Source organism: Dipodomys merriami, unplaced genomic scaffold (genome assembly GCF_024711535.1).
Source record: "Dipodomys merriami isolate MVZ:Mamm:240054 unplaced genomic scaffold, mDipMer1.0.p SCAF_22, whole genome shotgun sequence".
Taxonomy (NCBI): domain Eukaryota; kingdom Metazoa; phylum Chordata; class Mammalia; order Rodentia; family Heteromyidae; genus Dipodomys; species Dipodomys merriami.
In genome coordinates this window covers 4,799,570-4,811,693 of record NW_027203604.1, presented here as the reverse complement: position 1 = coordinate 4,811,693, position 12,124 = coordinate 4,799,570, and the positions used below count along the sequence as shown (strand labels likewise).

Genomic DNA, 12,124 nt, shown 5'->3' with positions numbered 1-12,124 from the left:
GCAATTAGCTTTTTAGTTGTGCAAAACATCTTTAGCAGTCCTAGAAAACACACATACCAGGTAAATGCTGTAAGATTTTTGAGAATTGCCACATGAGAAGTAATAGAATCATAACCAGAGAATTCCTAGCCTTAGACTATAAAAGCTGAAAACTTTCAAAAATTTGGTTAATATATCACTTTCCTGTAGCTTAAATCTTATTGTTGTATGTGCCTCAATTGATAGTTGAAAAGAACTATCAATTTCAAATTGATAGTTTCTAGGCATACTCATCAGTCCTTTCTCTATTTTAGTTTCTGAGTGGTGAGGTTGATTTTTTTTATTTCTTTGGTGTTTTTTGTTTGTTTTGGTCCCACCGGAGGCTCAAACTCTGGGCCTAGGTATTGAACCTGAGCACCTTTTTGCATAGGCTAGTGCTCTAGCACTTGAGCTACAGTGCCACTAACAGCTTTTACAGTGATTAATTGGAGATAAAAGAGAACCTCACACAATCCTGCCTTGGCTGGCTTCCAACCCTGAATCCTCAAAACTCAGCCTCCTGAATAGCTAGGAAAATAGGTTTAAGCCATAAGCACCAGCGATTAGTGGTGACTTTTGTTTTCTCAAGAATCCTTATAAATCAAATGCAACCTTTGGAATGTTATCCTGACTCTTGAGATTGAATATGAGGACTAACTAGATCATTCAACCTGGGTTAAGACAAAATTGACCAGCTTTGTGACAGCTTTATCAGATTCAGCCTCCGGGGAGAAAAAAAAAGAAGAGGATTAAGAAAAAAGATAAGCCTGAAGTAGAATGAGAAGCTTCTTAGAGAGGTTAATACAAAGAACATAAAAATAGCCGAAAACTAATAGCATCACCAACAAAACACAAAGAAAACATACCAGATTTTTGAAGTCATCAGATGATCCAGGAGTCCAAGCCTGATAAAAAAAACAAAAGAATATAATTAAGTCATCTATGTATTTTGTTGTTGCTGTTCTTTTTGTTATGGGGCCGAACTCTGGGCCTGGGCTCTGTCCCTCAGCTCTTCAGCTCAAGGCTAGCACCCCAACTTGAGCCACAACACCACTTCTGGCTTTTTTCTGCTTATGTAGTGCTGAGTAATGGAACCCAGGGCTCCATGCATGTTAGGCAAGCACTCTACCACTCTACCTTCCCAGCCCATCTATGTTTTTTTTTTTAGATAGCAAAATATAACGTTTCTATGACATCGCTACAAATATTGCAGAGATGTGAAATAATTTTGAAAATCATCTTCCTAAAAACAAATATGCTTTTCACTTAAAAGGTATTTGATTCATTTGGGCACCTGACCTATAAACCAGATAGAAAAGTTTCAGACACTTCATCTCCAAAATTACCAGCAAAAATCATGAGGGGAGACATGGTTCAAGCAGTACAATGCCAACTGAGCAAACAAAGTGAAATCAAGCCTCTCTTCCACCAAAATAATAATAAAAAACATAGTAATAATAATAAACCATTTGATTCAAATTATATTTTGCTGTTGCAGCAAAGTAAGTAAACACAATTTATGTCCAGAAAGAATTCCTCAATTATTCAGATGAATACAAAAATATAAAGTTAATTCTCTCATCCTGTTATAGGAAGAATATTATCATATTTAAGTTCTCTAATAGTAAGTACATGTATTTAATTTCATCATGAGTAAACCATACCAAAGCTTCATTTGAAAATTCCAGGCCTTTGTATCAGATAATTAGTTTTACCTTTGATTCATTTGTGAAAAGTAAATCCATGGCAGATAGTATAATGATGAAAACAAAAAGGCTTTTTAAATTTTGAAAAGATATCAAAATGTAGCCTCTATTTTTAAAGGTGTTTGAAGTTCAAATGAAAGGCAATAGTTGAACAGCACAAATTCCCTAGAGAAGGCCCAGCACCTGACATGGGCTGCAAATGTTTTATAAATGTTGTCTTGTGTAAAGGCAAAGGCAAACATTATGAGACCTTTTGCAAATATGACTGCCTGTCCCTGTGTTTGAGCAGAAATATTGAACTTCTAGCCATTATTATTATAAAACAAAGGAGATTCTGTTTTGATGGTAGCCTTTACTTTCTGCCTTGGGACTCAAATTTGGAACTGTATATCGTATGAGTAATAGAACATATAATAGAGAATGGAGAGCATACAAAAGTGTCAAGGAACTGAAACTATTCTTTTCTTTTTTTTTGTCGGTCGTGGGGCTTGAACTTTGGGCCTGGGCACTGTCCCTCAGCTCTTCAGCTCAAGGTAAGCACTCTACCACTTGAGCCACAAGGCCAATTCCGGTTTTTGGTGGTTTATTGGACATAAGAGTCTCACAGCCTTTCCTGCCTGAGCTGGCTTTGAACCACGATTCTCAGATCTCAGGCTCCTGAGTAGCTAGGAGTACAGATGTGAGTCACCGGCACCCAGCTTCTATATGGTTTTATATTTGTTTAGATACACACGAGTCCATATTACTGTTATAAATTATAAGGATGGTTATTTCTATTTGGCCTGAATATGAATGATTGGTCCATAATGTTGAACTAATAATTAGTAACAAATTATTCTCAATGAAGCTATTAAAATTCTTTCATTAAGGACTAATATTTGGGGAGAAAATGCTTCATGGAGAAAAAAGCCCAATAATGGATCGTGCTGTAGTATGAGAGCTCTCAGAATCTTCCAGCGTTGTTTCTAATAAGTTGTCTTAAAAGTCATGTTCCTGGGTCTTAGCTGTGTTCATGAGAGCCATAAAAAATAACTTAAATAACTTGAAACATGAAAATATAACTTAAAACATAAAAATAAATAACTTAAAATCATAGATTTTATTTGTTGTGAATTATGAGCCACAGAAAGTATATACACAGAGACATACATGCACATAAATATGTTATTATACAAACATACACCAACAAAATATAACAGAGTGAAGATCCATGTAGTTTTATCTCAGAAAAGAATTAGAAGATAAGCAAAACATAGAAGCTTTGCCGTGCTGTCACTGTCTATATGTATACATAAATATACATGTATATGTTTGTGTGTGTCTGCAACAAACACAATATGTGTATATTGATATGTGTATAGAGACATATATGTGTATATATATTATATGATTTATGGAGAGGGTAATTTCCACTTATTGTCTATTATGAATAAAGTTTTTATGAACCAGTCTACATTAGGGTTATTTATGTGTATATGTGTTCAATCCTCTTGGATATCAATTTTTGGATGATATAGAAATGTTTAACTTGAGGAAATGTTATGCCTACAAGATATTTTCTACCACTATCAATTACTGCCAACATTTATTTTCTGTTTAAAAAACATAACAAGCTTTAGTATGGCCTTGTTTGTGATCATTCAGGTAAATGCCCAAAAGTGGGATTGCTGGGTCATAGGGGAGCTCTATGTGGAGTGTTTTGAGGAATCTCCATACTACTTTCCAAAGTGGTTGAACAAGTTTACATTCCTACCAACAATGCAGTAAGGTTCCCTTCTGTCCACATCCCCTCCAGCATCTGTTGTTATTAGAGTTCTTGATTATAGCCATTCTAACTGGGGTGAGGTGGTATCACAATGTTGTTTTGATTTGCATTTCTTTTATGACTAGGGAGGTTGGGCATTTCTTCATGTGTCTATTGGCCATCCTTTTCTCTTCCGAGAAGTTTCTCTTTAAGACTTTAGCCCACTTATTTATCAGGCAGTTTGTTTCTTTGAGGATTTGTTGTTGGGGGATTTAATTTTTTGAGTTCTAAGTATATTTTAGATATGAGATCCTTGTCCATTGTATGGCTAGTGAAAATCTTCTCCCAGTCCATGGGCTTTCTATTGATCTTGCTAGCTATGTCCTTTGCCATGCAGAAGCTCTGCAATTTCATGCAATCCCATTTGTCTAACCTTTCTTTGATTTGTTGTGTTTCTGGGTCACTATTAAGAAAATTTTGGCCTTCGCCAAGGAGACCTAGGGTTTCTCCTATTCCATCCTGTAATGTTTTCAGAGTGTCTGCTTTGACTCCGAGGTCTTTGATCCATTTGGAGTTGATTCTGGTGAAGGGTGACAACTATTTACCATATTTACCATAGCTAAGATATGGAACCAACCCAGATGCCCCTCAGAAGATGAATGGATCAAGAAAATGTGGTATATATACCCAATGAAATTCTCTGCCTCCATCAGAAAGAATGACATTGCCCCATTTGTTAGGAAATGGAAAGACTTGGAAAAAATTATATTAAGTGAAGTAAGCCAGGTCCCATGGTTTTCCTTATTTGTAATTACTAGTATATGTCTGAGACAAGCAGAAACAGTCAGATAAGTTGATGTTAAGCGAAATTAACCCCAAGATGAGGATTCAATTTTTTTTCCTTCTTGCTATTGTTTCTAGCATATTTATTAGACATTACTTTGTTCCTTTGTATGTCCATCCCCCATGGTATAACCCATTTTCACTGTATTTGATGTTGGTATAATTTGTTGAGGGGAAGGGAGAAAACATATTGTTTAAATAGGGATACAGGTGGACCCATTGCAACAATGAGATGTACAAGATGTTATGTCGAAAATGAATTTTACAACTTTGGCGTGGGGGGGGGGGCTAGTGGGGGGATGGGAAGGGATGGGAATGGAAAACAAAGGAGGAGGCAACAATGCTTGATAAAAAAAAATGCACTCATTATCTTGCCCATGTAATTGTAACCCCTCTCTATGGTATTTTCACAATTAAAAAACAAAAAAACAAAACAAAAATAAACCATAATCAGCCTGGTGAGCATGATGGCATCTTATGGGTTTTCATTTTCATTTCCCTGAAGACAAATAATATTGAACAATATTGTTTAATTATTAGACATTTACATATCTTCTTTGCAAAATGTGTATTTAAATTTTCTGTCAACATTTTACTTGAGTTGTTCTGTTCAGTTCTAAGCATTCTTCATGTATTCTGAATATTAATCCCTTACCTGATTTACTATTCACACATATTTCTCTCCCTTTCTATGTGTTCTCTTTTCATTCTACTGGATTATTCATTTATCCAAATAATGTATGAGAATGTTAGATATGAAGATTTTACACTTTTCCATAGATGTGTTTCTATTTAATTTTGTTTTATTTTCCCTACTGGGAATTGATCCAAGAATCTCATGCTTAATAAGAAAGTGCTCTACTACTTGAAGTATATCATTACAATCTTTATTTATATTTTTGACAGTTATATTATAACTTTTTCCAGGCTGCAATCAAACTTGCCAAACTCCTGCCTTTACTTCCACAAGAGCTGGTATTACAGAAGTGTATCACTATGCTTGCCTGGACTTCTATTTATTTCTTTTTATTGTTTTGCCATCCTGGAGCTTGAACTCTGTGCCTGGGTACTGTCCCTGAACTACTTCTGCTCAAGGCTAGCACTCTACCATTTGAGCCACAGCACTACTAATGGCTATTTCTGTGTGGTTTATTGGAGATAAGAATCTTATAGATTTTCTGTGATCCTCAGAACTCAGCCTCATGAGTATCTAGGATTACAGGAGTAAGAAACAGGTGCTTACAGCTTGATGTATTTTTTAATCTCGTAGATGTAACATTTTCATTTTCTATTGTCACTTTATAAAAATGCAATTAATTTTCTATTGCTCTTATGTTGAACAACCTTGATAAGAATTATATATTAAAATAATAAAATTACCTACATTCTTTTCAAATTACCATCTCTACTTAATTTTATAGGCATACAATGATACTTTAATAGTCATATTGAAGTGAAGAGATCAGGTATGGCTTGTGCCATATTGCCTACATTGTAACTGGTAGTGTTTGGCCTCTTGTCTTCATGGTGGAGGAATTAAGTCCTCTGCCTGCCAGGTGATGGGCCTGACTAAATCCCTGAAGGCAGGGGCCGGGACTTGGATGATAGGTTACTAAACCTGTCAGTCCACTGCCTGGGACTCGACTTTTCCTATGACCCTATCCCTGGGGTGACCCTATTTAGGCCTTTACCAGCTCAGTCAGATGCCATATCTTGGCTCTTCTCTAGTCACCATGGCCTCCCATTTCAACTCTCCATTGGAGCTGAAGTGGTTTGAATTGTTTTCATGTGTTATTTCCTCCCAGTCTTCATGGCTCAGTTTCCTAACAGTGTTAAGTGTAGTTGCTGGCTGCTCTTCTCTGAGACAGGAGTCTACCATGCTATTGCTGGCCTTTTAATCAAGACTTCTGATTCAGTTTTTCAGAATGTGGCTTCTATGTTTTCTTGCCATACAACAATATGACGTATTTTAGCTTGCCTATTCTTTGTCTTGTCAGTATTAGTCAGTGTTTTTTTTCTGAAAATATATTTTATTCTAAATTTCAATTTTTTATTAAAAGTATTATCCAGTATTTTCTAGACATTTTCTTATATCATTAAGATTAATAGAGATTTCACTTTTCATTCCTTACATTAGTTATTCTTGGCTTCCTTCTTTTATTTGGTCAAAATGCATCACTGTCTCTTGCGTTTACTTGTTTTTGATTTGTTTCCTCTCTTTATAATTGACACAGAATTTATCATTATATTACCTTATGATACTCATTATCTACCTTCTTTTGTTGTATGATGGTTACAAGTGTTATTTTCTTTGTAACTTCTTGTGATGGATGGTTAAATTGATTGCCTTTTCTTATATGTGTATTTAAAATGAAGGTTTACTTTTTCACTTTAAAATTACGTCAAATTTACAAAGCTAATTTTTTGTTCTTACAAGAGTCAATAATACACTGACACTTCAGTGCATTTGAAAAAGACTTTCTGTTTTGTCTCTAATAATGGGAATTTCAATAATGTCACTAAAAGAAAGATGTATTTGTCAGATGGGCCTCTTGGTATTTTCCAGATTATATCACTACTACTGGATTCCAGCTGAGATAATGTTTTTCTATTTGTAATTCTAGAGATGAGGGGAAAACCTGTTTAAAAGTTTTTTTTTTAATGATACTAGGATTGAACTCAGGGTTTGCACATGATTTGTTTTGTGGTTTTCTATAGAACTGTTTGCTAAAATGGTAATAAAAATATTTTGCATAGGTAAGCCTTAGCAGGGCTTAAAGCATATTCACATGTGCAATATCATTCAAATATCATATATGGAATTTTCATGGTATATGCATATACCATGTGGATTTTTTCCTTTAATACATTTTTATTGTAAAAATAGTGTAAAGATGGGTTACAATTACATGAGTAAGGTAATGAGTACATTTCCTATCAAGCACTGTTGCCTCCTCCTTTGTTTTTAACCTACCACCCCTTCCTTCTCCAGCTCCCCAACTATTCCCCTCCATCCACCGAAGTTGTAAAGTTCATTTTCAAAATAGTGTCATGTACGTCTGATTGTTACAATGGGTCAACCATATCCTGATTTAAGCATTTTATTTTTCCCTTCCCCTCCTCAAATTAGAAAAGTGTATATACAAAATGCAGAGCACTGGAATCAAATACAGTGAAAATGAGTTATAATGTGGGGGAAGAATATACAAAAGAAACAAAAAAACTACACAGTACATTGTAAGTACATGAAGAAGGACAGCAACAAATATAAAACTTCTTGTGTCCCTATCCTGGGGTTCATTTTGCTTAACAACATCTTATATGTTCAAATGTATATAGCTTTCAACTTTTTCAGCTTGTTCTAGACATATACTAGTTATTGCAGATAAAGGAGTCGATGGGACCTATGTTTCTTTGGGCCTGGCTTACTTCACTTAATATAATTATTTCCAAGTCTTTCCATTTTCTAACAAATGGGGCAATGGCATTCTTTCTGATGGAGGCATAGAATATAGAATTCCATATATATATATATACATATATATATATATATATATGGAATTCTATGCCTCCATATAGACATATATCTATATCTATATGGAGAGAGAGATTATAGATATAGATATATCTATATAGATATAGATATCACATTTTCTTGATCTATTCATCTACTGAGGGGCATCTGGTTGGTTCCATATCTTAGCTATGGTAAATAATGCTGCAATAAACATAGCTGTGCTGGTAGCTTTAGTATGGCCTTGTTTGTGATCATTTGGGTAAATGATTAAAAGTGGGATTGCTGGGTTATAGGGGAGCTCTATGTGGAGTCTTTTGAAGAACCTCCATCCTGCACAACTTTACATTCCCACCAACAATGTGGTAGGGTTCCCGTTTGGCCACATCCCCTCCAGCATCTGATATTATTAGATTTTCTGATTATAGACTTTCTAACTGCGGTGAGGTGGAATCTCAATGTTGCTGAAGGAATATCAGTAACAAATTTCAAACTCTACTACAAAGCCATAATAATCAAAATAGCTTGGTACTGGCACAAGAACAGAGCTGAGGACCAATAGAATAGAATTGAAGACCCAGAAATGAACCCACAGACCTATAGCCATCTAATCTTTGACAAGGGAGTTAAAAAAATAGAATGGAAGAAAGACAGCCTCTTCAGTAAATGTTGCTGGCAAAATTGGTTAATCACCTGTAGAAAACTAAAGCTTGATCCTTATATATCACCCTGCACCAGAATCAACTATAATGGATCGAAGACCTCCAAGTCGGAGCAGACACCTTGAAAACATTACAGGAAGGAACAGCAGAAACTCTAGGTCTCCTTGGCACTGGCTGAAATTTTCTTAATGGAGACCCAGAAACACAACAAATCAAAGAAAGGTTGGACAGATGGGATTGCATGGAACTGCAGAGCTTCTGCATGGCAAAGGACATAGCTAGCAAGATCAATAGAAAGCCCACGGATTGGGAGAGAGTCTTCACTAGCCATACAACGGACAAGGGTCTCATCTAAAATGTACTTCGATCTCAAAAAATTACACCCCCCCAACAACAAATCCTCAAGGAAACAACTGCCCAATAGATAAGTGGGTTAAAGTATTAAAGAGAAACTTCTATGAATAGGAAATAAGAATGGCCAACAGATACATGAAGAAATACTCAACTTCTCTACCCATAAAAGAATTTTGTGTAAAACGAACTTTACAACTTTGGTGCGGGGTGGGGGGGCAAGGAGAATTGGGTGGGGGAGCAGGGGGAGGCTGGGAAGGGATGGGAAGGGGAAACAAAGGAGGAGGCTACAATGCTTGATAAGAAATGTACTCATTATCTTGCCCATGTAATTGTAACCCCTCTGTACAGTATTTTCACAATAAAAAAAAGAAATACAAATCAAAAGAACATTGAGATTACAACTTACCATTGTATTTGTAGTCATGTTTATATATTATTTCATATTAAATTTGAAAACATATATAATGTGACCTCCTCTACATGATCTTGTTTTTTCTACATGAAATTTGTATGGTTGATATATAAAATAAAGGTTTAATTCTAACACTGGTATTTTAAAACATATTCACTTGCAAATATTTTCACACTATTTTAAGCTTTTAATTATATATTATGTAAATATATATACATCCATGTATAAATAATTGCCTATATTAGACTACATATCATTATACCATATATTAATTATATATGTTACCATCAATTGTATTAACATACTAACAATTAATTGTGTATTTTATGATTTTTATTACATATTAATATATTATGTATATTTTAGTATGCTCAGAATATGTTCAATTCAACTAATTTGTGGACAAAGTACTCTATAATACTCATTTTCTAAAATAATTGAAATTTGCTTTAGGATTCATCATGCCATCAATTTCATAGATATTCTGTGCTCTTAAAACATATTCAACAAAAAACATATTCAATTTGAGTTACATTAATGTGTGAATTTTGTGCATTAAAATATTAGAACATGTACATTGCTATGTCTGATTGTAATTTTGCTCTTGTCTTCTTTTGTTTCTTTAACTCCATCACTTTTTTAAAATATATTTTTATTGTGAAAATACTGTACAGAAGGGTTACAATTACATGGGTAAGATAATGAGCACATTTCTTATTTCTTATCAAGCATTGTAGCCTCCTGCTTTGTTTCCCCTTCCTGTCCCTTTGTATCCTCCCCCCTCCCTGTTCCCCCCCCAAAGTTGTAATGTTGGTTTTTTGACATAACAACTTGTACATCTCATTGTTGCAATGGGTCCTCCTGTATCCCTGTTTTAACAATTTGTTTTTTCCCTTCCCCTCCACGTATACCAACATCATATATAGTGAAAACAGGGGTTGTACCATGGAGGAGGGACATACAAGGCAACAAAGACATAATCTTATAAATATGTTAGAAACAATGCATGAAAGATCTCTCTCTCTCTTTTTTTATCTCCATCACTTTTAAAATTTGTATTTATCTGCCTAGCTTTGTCCTTTGCCATGTAGTAGAACCTCTTCAGGTTGATGCAATCCCATTTATCCAATAGCTATGTATCAGACAAGGGACTTATATCTATAATGTACTTAGAGCTCAAAAAATTAAACCCTCCAAAAACAAACCTCAAAGAAACAACAACCTAATTAATAAATGAGCTAAAGACTCAGAGACTTCTCAGCGGAAGAAGTGTGCATGGCTAATGGACACATGAAGAAATATTCAACATCTCTGACCATAAAAGAAATGAAAATCAAAACATTGAGATTCCACCTCATCCCAGTTAGAATGGCAATTATCAAGAAAACTAACAAAATCAGATGCTGGCAGGGGTGTGACCAAAAGGGAACTTTACTACACTGTTGGTGGGAATGTAAACTTGTTCAGCCACTCTGGCAAGCAGCATGGAGATTCCTCAAATGCCTAAACAAAGAGCCTTCCTATGACCCAGCAATCCCACTCCTGAACATTTTTCCAACTGACCATAAACCAGGTCATACTAAGCCACCAGCACAGGTGTGTCCATTGCAGCTTGCTTACCATAGCTAAGATCTGGAATCAACCCAGATGCCCCTCAGTGGATGAATGGATCAAGAAAATGTGGTATATATAAACAACAGAATTCTGTACTTCCGTCAGAAAGAATGATATCACCCCATTCATATTTTTCAAGTCAAAAAAATTATACTAACTTAAGTAAGCCAGACCTAAAGAAACATCGGCTACAAGGTTTCCCTCATTTGTAATTAGTAGAATGTGCCTATAAATATACAATTAAACCCAATAGATAGGAAAAGACAAAAATTATACTTGGACATAATAAATTAAACAGGACTCTAAATATTCACACAGTGAGGCCAAAGGAGAATATTCTTAAAAGGGGATCGCAAAGGCTCAATAGTTATGTGCACATCATCATATAAAATGATGCTTATCGGAATTTAAAATGCCAAGAATGGAACAAGAGGGTTTTTATTGTACTCTTTGGACTTTTTTCTGTTTTCTCCCCTTTGTCACTGTTTTTTAATTTCTGTACCCTTTGTCTTATTTGCAAGTTTATTTAATTGGGGAGGGGAAAGGGAAGCACAGAAACAGTGGGACATAATGTGGACTAATTCATCAGGGATACTCACTAGACACTATGTTGGAAATATACAACTTGAAGGGATGGGGGATCAGGAGGAAAAATGATGGAGAAGGTGACACTGTTCAAGAAGACATGTGTTCATTTCCTGATTTAAGTAGCTGTAACCCTCTGTACATCATCTTTACAGAACAAATTTAAATAAGTAAATAAAATTTGTGTATGGCTGGCTATGTTAAACATATACACAGTTTATAAATGTTTGTATCCATTTTAATATATTATTATTAAGCGATTACATTTTCCTCTGATACTACATTTATTTCTGTTTATTTGGCTTGAAGTTGACAGAAATATACCAGTGTCTATTTAATTTATTTCAATACAAATAATTTTAGTAGAAACAAATACATACCTGGGCTATAAACTCACAAATGAATATTAAAGAGTAAAAGAAAGTTTTACCTGGGGGAAATTTATATAAAAATTTAAAATCAGATAGCTAACAATCTATAAAGAACAATATGCTATACATAAATTATATATGTGTGTGCATATTTTCTATGTATAAGAAAATACAAATATATTCTATAAATTCAATATTTTTGATGGAGAAGAATATGAAAAACCTTTAAAAATAAATTTGAGAACATATCTGAAAGATTTAACAATAGGAAAATTTTGGTAGACAATTTGAAGTTATGACA

The 12,124-nt window shown here is 34.6% G+C and overlaps 1 protein-coding gene across 41 annotated transcripts in view; it reads right to left on the bottom strand.

Moving 5' to 3' along the window:
- Nucleotides 1-12,124, bottom strand: part of Ptprd (protein tyrosine phosphatase receptor type D) — a 2,013,525-nt gene that overhangs the window by 1,241,025 nt on the left and 760,376 nt on the right. For all 41 annotated transcript variants that reach the window (XM_070033182.1, XM_070033181.1, XM_070033197.1 and 38 more), the window contains one exon: nucleotides 885-923. The gene's annotated coding sequence lies outside the window, so the exon portion shown is untranslated. The remainder of the gene's footprint in view (nucleotides 1-884; nucleotides 924-12,124) is intronic.